Source organism: Lynx rufus, unplaced genomic scaffold, assembly GCF_022079265.1.
Source record: "Lynx rufus isolate CCGP_SWC_20201006 ecotype Redwood Valley unplaced genomic scaffold, mLynRuf1.p SCAF_4, whole genome shotgun sequence".
Lineage (NCBI taxonomy): Eukaryota > Metazoa > Chordata > Mammalia > Carnivora > Felidae > Lynx > Lynx rufus.
Genome location: NW_025814856.1, coordinates 83,451,441 through 83,463,661, shown reverse-complemented (window position 1 = coordinate 83,463,661; position 12,221 = coordinate 83,451,441). Strand labels below are relative to the sequence as shown.

At 36.4% G+C, this 12,221-nt stretch overlaps 1 protein-coding gene across 2 annotated transcripts in view; it reads left to right on the top strand.

Moving 5' to 3' along the window:
- Positions 1-12,221, top strand: part of MAGI2 (membrane associated guanylate kinase, WW and PDZ domain containing 2) — a 1,354,570-nt gene that overhangs the window by 983,188 nt on the left and 359,161 nt on the right. The window lies entirely within an intron of this gene.

The window sequence follows — 12,221 nt, the reverse complement described above, 5'->3', positions numbered from 1 at the left end:
TTTCCTTTGGAAATTTTTTTTTTTTTACTTTTTACAACTACTTTGGCTACTTCGACATCAGTATGTTTTCTTCCTAGGTTCGATTATCTTCCGCTTCTTCTTTCCCTTCCTTAAATTTCTCTTCATTCCTCATGCAGAACGATTTAGCTTTCCCTTCTTTTTTCATGATTTTCTTTAAAAAGATAAAACTCACAGGGCCTTACTTTTTATAACCAAACAAAATTATTCAGGTATTTTCCTATATATAAACATTCTCATGGAAAAGGAATCTGTTGCCAGCTATTAAAATAATGATTTCCATCTGTCTGGATCATTTTATATCCGAGGGTTATCATGTTCTGAGATGTCATGCTCAACATGCTCCAGGGTCACATCAAATTAATTGTACCCAAAAGCTGAATTCCTAACTAGGAAGCTAAGTGAAATATGTATCATTTATTTAGGGTATCCCTTTGCTCGATACTGAGCTAATCAAGAAACATAATTAATAGAGCCCTCTCTCTTAGGACCAAGAACAAAGATTTAACCCCCTGTTGTTTTCTGGATTCCATAAGCCATAATCCTATCTGACATTACATCAACCTTTGTACTTCAACATACTTTCATAATATTTTACGTTTCTCACATTCATTCATTCGTTTGTTCACTTATTCAATAAGAGACCATTTGCTTTATATCAAGATACCGTGGAGCTCAAGTGGAGTATAGATCAAGTAAACCAGAAAATAAACAGTAAAATTTCATATGGTAAAAAATTCTAATAAAATAAAGCAGGATATTGGGTAGAGTGAAGGGAAGGTGGTAGCTATTTTAGATAGTATAGTTAGTTCCTCTGTAAGCATGTGATATTTGAGGAGACATGACTGATGAAGAGTTAATTATGAAAGTATCTAAGGAAGGATATTCTGGGTAAAGGAAAGGACAACGGTAAAAGTCCTAAAGTAGAATTTGGCTTCATACATCCAGAGAAAAACGAGGGAAAATAACAACAGCAACAACAAAATAAACGAAAACCATCAATGTGGCTGGTGTACAGAGAACAAAAAGGAAAGCACTAAGACATGAAATCAGAGAGTTTGGCAGGAATAAAAGGCCTTGTAGGCTCTGGCATGGAGTTTGGATTTTTTGCTAAATCACATTGGAATATTTTTTTTAATAATGGAGTATGATTTTATTGGATTTGTTCTTTTCTTAATCACTTTGCTGTGTGGAGATTATATTTTATATTGATTATTTTTAAATTCAAGGAATCATTTTAAAACTATTGGTGTATCTATCCAGATTGTCCTGTAGTCTATTTTATTCATTCATGTTTCTTGAGTACCTACTATGGTCCTGACATTGGACTAGACCTGGAAATTCAACAATGATCAGGAGGTGGTTCCAGCACCCAAAAACACACACCCTCATAGAAAAAGGTTTTGTTATGTTTTCCATAGACAATTATTATTGTCCATGTTCTATGCATTCTTATTAGAATCAACAGGACTTTCCATGAACTTTTTTTCTGGATCTTGGATAATATCTATTTTTAGCCCCATACTATGCTTCTATATCCATTTTATGCAGAACAAATGTTTAAGAATATAATTGCCAGAGAAGAACAAATACTGGATAATGCCACTTCCATGTGTAATCTAAAACAAAACAAAGCAAAACCAGCTCATAGATGCAGAGAACAGATTGGTGGTTGCCAGAGGCAGAGTGGGAGGTGGGAAAAATGGCTGAAGGAGTTAAAAGGTACAAAGTTCCGGTTATAAAATAAATAAGTGATGAGGATATAATGTACAGCAAGGTGACCACAGTTAATAATATTGTTTTGCATATTTGAAAATTGTTGAGAAAATAGATCTTAAAAGTTCTCTTCACAAGAAAAAAATGTCACTACATATAGTGATGGATATTAACTGGACTTATGCTGATCATTTCATGCTATATACGAATATTGAATCATTATGTTGTACATCTGAAATAATATAATGCCAATTATACCTCAGTCTAAAAAAAAAACCTCCAGTTAAAAAAAAGAGAATGTATTTACATTTGAATCATGTTCTTAGCATTTTTTTTTTTCAATTTCATGATGTCTTCCAAGTTCTTTTTAGCAGGAAAACTTCATTCATGGTAAAAAATTGAAAAATAATAGCACCTGTGTAGAACTTTTTCTCTTTAGAGTGGTATTCCAAGTTAATTTGTGCTTGAAAATATATTAAGTAACTAGGAAAATACCTGTAACACTAGATCATAGTTTCTGTAACACTAGATCATAGTTTCTGTGTTGGGTCATTTCTATCCCCTCTCCTCTTGAACTGCAAAAGTGCAGAGGGTGCAAATTGCCCCACAGACTGACAATCGAATGCCTGATTATTTGTGGATGTTTTTGACCTTGAAGAGCTGGGTGATGAAGATGAGGGAATACTTTGAGCACAACGTTGGGAAAGAAACCAAAAGCTGAAGGCAATACCAGTTTCCTGTTAAGATTCCATCTCAGGAAGCATGGAGCTGGGGCTTTCTGTGCACTTTTGACTGTTTGCCTTGACTTCCCTCTTCTTTCTCTTTTCAGTGGACTTTAAAATTTTAAGGATTTTTCTTAGTCTATTTATCTCATAATCTCTTATTCTATTTTATCTGTATTCCACCTCCCATTTTCTTTCCTGTTTTTCCCACAACACAAGAGATATTTGCATTAAACAAGAGTTACTAAAGGACCCTGTCTGTGAAAATCTATTTTGAAGTTGGAGGAAAAGGCAAGACAGCTTTCTGAACTTTCTTTCCCCTTGGGGTAAGAATGTTGTTAATAAATTATTCTCCTCCTTCAAAAGAACTAGCATTTTGACTATTGAACATTTTGGAAACAATTGTATATTGTGTCTTACAGATCAAGCTTTATTGTAGACTAAGTGATATTTAATGAATATACCTTAGACCTTCTCTCACTTTATAAAAAGAACTGTTTATTGATTATAAAATTAACTAAAGTGTGGTTATAGAAATCTTTCAGATTTCATAAGGAATATGTGCTCTTTTCATTCCTACAACAAAAGGACTTACTTTGGGCAAAGCCTAGATACTAGAAATTCAAAGCTCATTGAGATATAAGGATACAAAAATCAATGAACTATGTGGTCCCCATAGTCCCCACTATCTAATGGTGGAGAAAGATGATAAAATCAACTATTATATTACAAATGAGAAGAGCTATAACATTTGAACCAAGGTTATGAAGTATAGCCATGACTATATTGCTAAGAATGATGGTCAGGGGACACTTCTTAGAAGGGTAACACTTAGCTAAGTCATAGAAGACAGAATTTAGCTGGGAAAGGGAAGTAAGAAGCAGAGGAAACAACATATGCAAAAGCCAAGAATCAAGGGACTGTGGTAGAGTCTGAGCATGAAGAAAAGTCTGAGCACAAAATGTTAATGTGAGAAAGGAGATACACTTGCAAAGATGTGATAGTGACAGATCGTGACAGACCTAGTGTGCCATTCTCACTTGAAAGCACAGAGAAAAGGACCAAGGGATTTCTAGAAGGGAAGATGAATGAGTGAATCTGCATTTGTTGAATATTTACTCTGGTGGTAGGAAATAGGGTGGATTGGAAGGGACAAGGTAGAGGCAAAGGGAAAAATTAGGAAACAGTTACAAAATTCTGGATAAGAAATGAGATTTTAGCAACAATCATAGGAATGGAGAGGAGAGGAATTATGTGAGAGATGATTAAGGAGTGGAGTAAAAGAGTTCTTAAATAATCAGAAGAAGGAGGAAGAAATTCATGGTGGCTGTCATTCTGGTTTGGACATCTGGCAGCTGCAATGCTGATAACTAGGACAGAACAGGTTAATGGAAGACCTTTTGGGGGTAAAGACTGTGATTCAGTTTCAGCCATGTTGATTTAGGCAACAAGACTGGATACAAGACTAAAAAGACTGGATACAAGACTAAAAAGTCCATGAAAACAATTAGATGGTTCTCATAAGCATATACAGAGTCAGAAAAGTATACTGACTCATGAAAGCTTCACTCTTTCATTCTATAGAAAGACATTTTATTTTAAAAATTCATTTCTGTTTACCACTACTCCCCCAGTTTGCTCTATCTTCTGAAGAAATATCACACTTAGAGACATTATATCTGCATGTTCCTCAAACACTTTATTATGAATCCGTTAGGGTATATACTTGCAAATATTTTGTTTCACTCTGTTTTACCCCTTAGGCAATGTCATGCACATATTCCAGCAAACAGTGTAGTGAAGCAAGAACAGAATAGCAATGTGTTGCTAGTTACCAGATCTGTAGATTCTTCCTTGTCAGTGTCTCTCACTGGTGTCCTTTCTTCACTCTGCCCATCATGATTATCCCCAAAGATCCTAGTCATCTCCTGCCTTGAACACCTTTATCAGAGTTCTTAAGTACAAGCAAGGGAAACTGATTCTGATTCTTTAATGCAGAAAATGAAGTTTTTGAAAGGCTTTGGGAAGCTTAGAGAATCATGAAGAAGGTAGGGAAAAAAGACAGACTTGGAAAATAAGGAAAAACAAAGGGAGTTTTCCTAGCCAGAATCTCAGCCAGGGTCATCCCACAGGGACAGGCCAAGGAAGATACTGCTGTTTCTAGCCAGACTGCCATGGCTGCCCCCAGAAACAGCTGTGGCAGTCTCTTCCACCACTACAATAAATTCTTCAGTTACTGCTTCTTTGCATCACTGACTCCAGATTCAAAATTTCAGGTGGTTGTGTCTGATTGTCCAAGTCTGGATTGGATATAGGTCCATGCCCTAGTTTTCAAGTTTCTGGAGAAATCAAGTATCTGGGCTTTTCAACTTCTATAGTTGGACACCTCCCACTAAGACTGATGCTGTAGAGGATAATACAGTAAAATATAAGAAATATATAGGAAAGAGGGTTTGAATCAGGACAGCCACAGAAATGCAGCTGTCCCCTTGAGTAACCAACTTATTACCTCCTTGTTCATTTATCTGTTTTATTCTAAGCACTGTTCTGGACATGTGCTATATACTAATGGTATAAATATCAAGAATGCAAGTACCTGATTAAGGTTTTCCCCAAATATATCTATGATGTTGTTTTTTTTTTTTTTATTCTGACACTACAATAGTTACCAATTACTTAAGGGTCTTCAACCTGCTATTCAAAAACATTACATCGGGGGCACGTGGCTGTCTCAGTCGGTAGAGTATGCTATTCTTGATTTCAGAGTCATGAGTTTGAGCCCCACATTGATGGTAGAGTTTACTTTTAAAAAATTCCATCAATTGATCTACATTACACATACAGCCTTTCCCTTTATTGTTTTCTAACATAAATTCTCTTCTCTAAATAGGTGATTATCTTACAATTCACATACATTCCCGTGTTCTCTACAAAACTATCCATCTTTCTCACCTACTTCTCCCTAACCCATACCTGAACTCATCTTATTTTTTTTTAAGTTTATTTATTTATTTTGAGAGAGGCAGAGACAGGTGGGGAGGGGCAGAGAGAGAGGAAGAGAAAATCCCAAGCATACTGCCAGGACAGAGCCCGATGCAGGGCTTGAACCCACGGAACCGTGGGATTATGACCTGAGCTGAAACCAAGAATCAGAGGCTTAACTGACTGGGCCACCCAGGTGCCCCTGAACTCATCTTATTTTTTTCCCCAAGTAGTGTCCTACTTGCATTCTTTGCTTCCTTCATGATTCTACTTGAAAATCAGTAGGTCTTGAAGCTATTGAAAAATTAAAGGCATACTTACTGTGTGTGAAATCATACAGTATCTATGTATATTACTAAGTCATACCTGCATCTTCATTCATAAATACTCTTTATGGATCTATTTTTACATTAGATGCTCTTACCTCTCTAAGTAGATTATAAATTATTCAGAGGTAAGGATCTCATCTGTTAGTGAACCCCTCTGCCATATCTAGCATGTTAAATACAAAGTCTACTCCATCATGTATCTGTGAAACAGGTGGACAGATATCTGGCCAGTTTCAGCTCTCACCAGACACTTTCAAAGAATTTATGATCTTGGAGTCCGTTCTTCTGAAACTTAATTTCATTCTCTTCTACAGTCTCTAACTCTAGGTAAATCCTATTCATCATTTCACAAATGTACAACCTTCATATCACGGTAGGAACCAGGCAAGGATGACTGGGCACAAATTCACTGTCATTATTAGAAATTACCTGAAGCCAATGCCCAGGTGATGCTAGTCATGTCATCTTCATAGAGGAAAGATGGCATTATTATAAATTGAAACAGTAAATTTCTGTGCTACACCATATAATCTTTTCATGCTTTGTAGAGTTAAAACAAAAGAAATGAGACTCATTTAAGAATCTGATTATTTTGTCAGTGTCACAGAATGACATATTAATTGGGTAGTAAATTTGCAAAATGCTCTTATGAATGCAAACAAAATGTGTCTTTTGTAAATTAAGTGAAAAAACAGATGCCGATTTCTCACACAAAGTTCCTTTCTGATGCTGTCAGAGCAGTAGTTTTTGAGAGTTTTGGCAGATGGCATTACAATTCAAATAAAATGAAATAGACTTCCAAGTACATCCATATTTTCTTGTCACATAAATGCCAGAAGAATTTTTAGTTTCTAATGTTTCTGAGTGTCCTCATAAATATAACCTGTGTTATTGCATAAATACTGATGATTACATTATGACTCTGATGTTAGCTGAGATACTGTATGTTGATATCTTTCTGTACAACCAAAGCAGATATCCACTACATCTATTGCAGAACAAGGAAATGTAATATAACGGGCTTTAAAAATATTGAATTTGGACCCCTACTGAAGAATAAGGTGGACATTATTTCAGAGTTTTGGGGCATTTTTCATAAATGAGGGATGTATCCACATTCTCATACCAATATTCAAGACAGTGGGAATTCTAAGAAGGGACAGTCCAAAAAGGAATCCCCTCTTCAAAAGGATTCCAGCACTGCCACTCACAACCCTTGTCAAAATTAATTCTAGTTGTGACATTGGGCAAATTATTTAACTACTTAGCACACTAAAATAATCCCCTCCCCCACAGAGTTGCTTTGAGGATCAAATGAGAGGATTCACGTAAAGCACTCCGCACAGCACCCAATATATAGTATTGATCGATTATAGCTGAATTTGGTGTTTCCATGGTGCTAAATAACTGAAGTGAGGCAGGAAGGGGTATAATTTTGACCATGAAAAATTTAAAAGATAACCTCCTGGGTACATTGGGACAGGAACACAAATAGCATTTATTGAGATTAAATGCCTTTTTTTCATCATAGAATAAACTGCCCTCAGTAAGAAGAGTTGCCAGGTAAATATTGTCTCATATTTTATGACAGAGCTCTAGGGAAACTTCCCTATAAAGCATCTGCTGTCCACTACAGTTCCTCCTATAAATAGTCATCCCTTCACTTGAACACCTGCCGTACTTCTACCTTGACATTTCCCGATTTATAGAATTTCTCCTCACTTTATTGCGCTTCTCTTTAATGCACTTAGTGAGTTTTTTGTACAAATTGAAGGTTTGTGCACCCTTGCCCTGAGGATCTGTTGGTGCCATTTTCCAAATGGCAAGTGCTCATTTTGTGTTTCTGTGTCACAACTTGGTAATTCCCACAATATTTCCAACATTTTCATTATTATTTTATTTGTTATGGTGATCTGTGATCAGTGATTATTACTGGGATGATAGCATTTTTAGAACTTTTTAATTAAGATATATACATCATTTTTTAGATGTAATGCTATTGCACATTTTAATAGACTACAGTATAACGTACTGCAACTTTTATATGCATTGGGAAACCAAAAAATTCATTTGTCTTATTTGCTTTATGGTGGTGGTCTGGAAAAAACCCACAATATCTCTAAAGTATACTGGTACAGTGAATCCCTTTACACAGAAATTTTTTTAAGTTTTTATGTTTTTATTCCAAGAGAGAATGAAAAAGAGCCGGTGAGCAGGGGAGGCTCAGAGAGAGAGGGAGAGAGAGAGAGAGAGAATGTGGGGCTCGATCTCATGAACTGTGAGACCATGACCTGAGCTGAAGTCAAGAGTCAGAAACTTAACCAACTGAGCCACCCAGAAAAATTTTAATCTCTAGCTATTAGCACAGTATTCAGTAAAACTTGAATAAATGAGTAGTGAGTTTTGTAATGTTCAAATAAAAAATAATCTGTGAATAAAATGAAATAAAAGGCATTGATCCATCTCTCTGTCCACTATGGTAAATATAAAGCCAATAGAAGAAATGGAAAGGAACCTAGTGATATCTGAAAATTTCTTTCATTCCTATGATTTTCTTAAGTATTTTATGATATTAGGCATCTTCACTTACAATGAATTCTATGTCTAACAAGAGTTTAAATATATCGCCCCTAGAAAGAGTTTGAGAGAAATTTGGGATCTGCCTCAATAAAAAATTGTGTCTAGGTCTCAAATATAAAAGAATAAATTTGGAAGTGTACAATGGTTTGCAAAATTGAACTAAGAAAACGTAAAAGTCTTGCACAGTGCTACTTCATCCATGTTATTGTAAAATGTAAAAAAATAATAGTATTAGTCTGCTTGTTAAAAGCAATGTCCATAAAGGGAAAATAAAATCTACTAAAACCAGTAGTTAGCAAAACCTGTTACCAAAACCAGTGTGACTAAAATTTTAATGACTATTTTTCATATTCTTTACTAAAACATTTTCTTTAACCCATATGTGCTTCTCTAATACCTGTGTTGGGGTAACGAACTAAGTAGGAAGTTAGCTTTATGGGGCATGGCCAATATCAACTTTTTCTTCTGCCTTTCTGCCCTAACCCAGCACATCTGGAAATATTTGAAATATGGGGCAAACACTCTCACTACAAGAATACCTAACTAAAAATTGAATTAATACTTTGAAAAAAAAAGAACATAACATAACATAACATAACATAACATAACATAGCATAACACAACTAAGATATTAATGTCATAGAAAGCCAAAATTTTTTGTGCTACCCAATCTGAGGGTGCTCTTCAAATGCAGGTATGAGACATTTTATCTTTCCCAGCATCACCATGGGTACAGGATCTCATCTATTCCTTTAACAAATGCCTGTGCTGAACATTTAATACTAGATTTGGGAAATACAAAGATGAGTAAGATATGCTGCCTGTCTTTAAAGTTTCTCACCATGAAGGAGGCAAAGCAGATGGTTATGACACAGTCTTTGGAACTCAATAGAAGTCCCTTTCCTCAATAGTATACCATATTCTTTCCCTCTCTTTGTTGCTTCTTTTTCTTCACTGCCCACGGAGTCTTTCTCAGTCTGTCTTGTGACATCTGGGCTTCCTGAGTTTTCCAGCCCTCCCCTCTCGCTGTGGAACACCCTACATCACAGCAGATTTAGGACTCATTTGTATCTCTATCAGGTTGCTGAGTATATAGTATGCTAATTTTTAATACCCATAAAGTAACTTTCGGGTTCTACGTCACCTTTTATTTATTTTCCAGTGGAAAAAAATCTTTATTTTTTTAACACTGTAATTCTAAACCACAGATTTTATCGTTTACTTTTAAGTATTATCTCTGAGTGACAATTATTGATTGGTCTTTGAACAGAAATAGATTTTTCAATCACTTAAAATTTTACTAAAAGAAAATGTTGCCAGATCAAACAAAAAAAGAATATTGTAATGAAAATATCATTCTTATCTTAATTATCATTGTTACTTCAAGGGCTGTATTTGTAGTACTGGTGTGATTTTTGATTTGTGAACTAAAGAAATAATTTTAAATATGCTTGTTACTTTGCTTTTTTCAGATAAAAAGCCAGAGCATAATATTTCCCTGTAATGGAGTCACTTACATGTATATTAAATAGAAAATTATAATCAGACATAATTGTATTGGTCTTCAGAAAATCTTCCTTATGAATTCTGGTGGCATCCCTTTGTACCAGAGTATCTTTTTTATAATCCAGGCCTCTCCTCACACAGCTGAAGCTTCACTCCCAAATGTTAGTCTACTTATTTTGAAGCCTTCAAGCCAAGTTCACACAGGAAGAATAGAATGAAAAGGATCTGCCTACTTAGTAATTTTCCAGTCCCCACTTTCCACACCCACTTTTATCATCTCTTTTCCACATTTCAGATAATTCTAGGAAACCTTCTTCTTCTTCCAGTAATGAGGCAAACCACTAATGATTTTTACCTGCCCACCCTCCAAGTATGGACCCTAAGTTCCCTCGGCACCCATTACTCCATCAGGTCCTACCATTGCTGCTTTTATAATTCCTGCTGTCAATGATGATGATGATGATGATGATGACAGAGCAGCAACAGCGGTAGTAGGAGTCATAGTAGTGTCTAACATTTAGTGAGTGCCAAGCATGTTAGCCAGCCTACATTTCTATTCTCTGTAACACAGTGCAGGATAAAAAAAACTGAGACTTATCCAAGGAAAGCCAAAATTCAAATCAAATTTGTTGCCAAAGCCTATAGTATCTCTGTCAAATATAGTTACTTAAATAATTACTTAATTTTGACTTAATGCTATTACAGCCAGGTTGGTATTTGTAAACTACAACTCATATGTAAGAAAACTTTATAGACTTTAATTTTATATAATTAATCATTTGCTTTGGACCTTTGGTTACTTTGATGGAGGATAAGAAAATTTGAATCTGCCAACTAAGGGCTTTTTTCTGCTGTTTTTTAAGTTGAAAACAGCCTTATTGAGGGTGGGGGATGGAGGAGGGTAATAGTGTGTCAATATTAAAGCTCAAATGCTGTATCAGATTTTTTCTGCAGTGGGTTTCTTCTCTCCTCCTACATGTAAGATGTATGTATAGTCGATGAGCAGGTATCCCTATGGTAATGAGGGTGGGTCTGGGGTCAGCCAGCTGTTCTTTGTCGTTGCTGTTGTGCTGCAGAATGGCTTATACCTGCTCACGTTATGATTCTTGCCCTTGACCAGAGTTGTAAGGACTCCGCATCCTGTGTCCTGTCTCCCAGGACTTTGCACCTCCAGTTTCTACTCCCATCCATGGCTTCCCATGGAAGTCAGACATCGATTCTTGACTCCTCCTCTTGATATCCCCACTTAAGCAGGCCTAAATTTCCTAAAATAAGTGAGTGCTTAAATAGAGGGAGAGTCACCCACAGAGCAATGTGAAAAAAAAGTGTGTTAACATGTTTTGAAAACTATTGTCGTTGGGGCACCTGGGTGGCTCAGTCAGTTGAGCATTCAACTCCGGTCACGATCTCACAGTTCATGGGTTTGAGCCCAGTGTCAGTCTCTGTGCTGACAGCTCAGAGCCTGAAGCCTGCTTCGGATTCTGTGAGTCCCTCTCTCTCTGCCCCTCCCCCCCTTACACTCTGTCTCTCAAAAAAATAAAATAAAATAAATGTTAAAAAAAAAAAAAAACTATCATTGTTAATTATACTTCCAGTCTGGACTATATGCCCTGTGTGTATCAGAGCTGATATACATTTGCATTCTGAAAATGCAAACTTAGAGAAGAATCTGAGACTACATTAAAAATGGAGCCTAGGGGTGCCTAGGTGGCACAGCTGGTTAAGCGTCTGACTTCAGCGCAGGTCATGATCTCCTGGTTCATGTGTTTGATCCCCACGTAGGACGCTGTGTTGACAGCTCTGAGCCTGGGGCCTGCTTCTGATTCTGTGTCTCCCTCACTCTCTGTCCCTGCCCCGCTTTCTCTCTCTCTCTCTAAAAATAAACATTAAACAATTTTTTTAAAAAAAGAAAATGTAGCCTATAACCTTGACCCCTTTATCATATCAATTAATATTTCAGCTAGTGATGTTCTGTGTACAAATCAATATTTCCAGTGATTTTTGCCTCAAAAGGCCTTTACAAATAAAAATTATTGATTCCCTCTATTGGACCAGGTAACCCTCCCAAACAGTCTGTGTGCTTTGTCTGCACAGTGCCACTGCTGTGGAAAGTTTGGATTTCTACATGTCGACTCTCGCAAAGTTGCTGAATGCTACATCATATCACACTGTCACTGCTTGTATGATTTACACACAGTCTAGTTGTTACCACAGGTACACATCACAGCTCCGCTTGGGCCTTTAACATTTCCTGAAAGGCTGGCATGTAAGTTAGACACGCCTGCAGGGCAGCCTAATTTGTGGGAATGACTGGCTCTTACATGCCAGGTAACCCCAGCTCAGACGGACTCTGACAGCTTTATAAGAA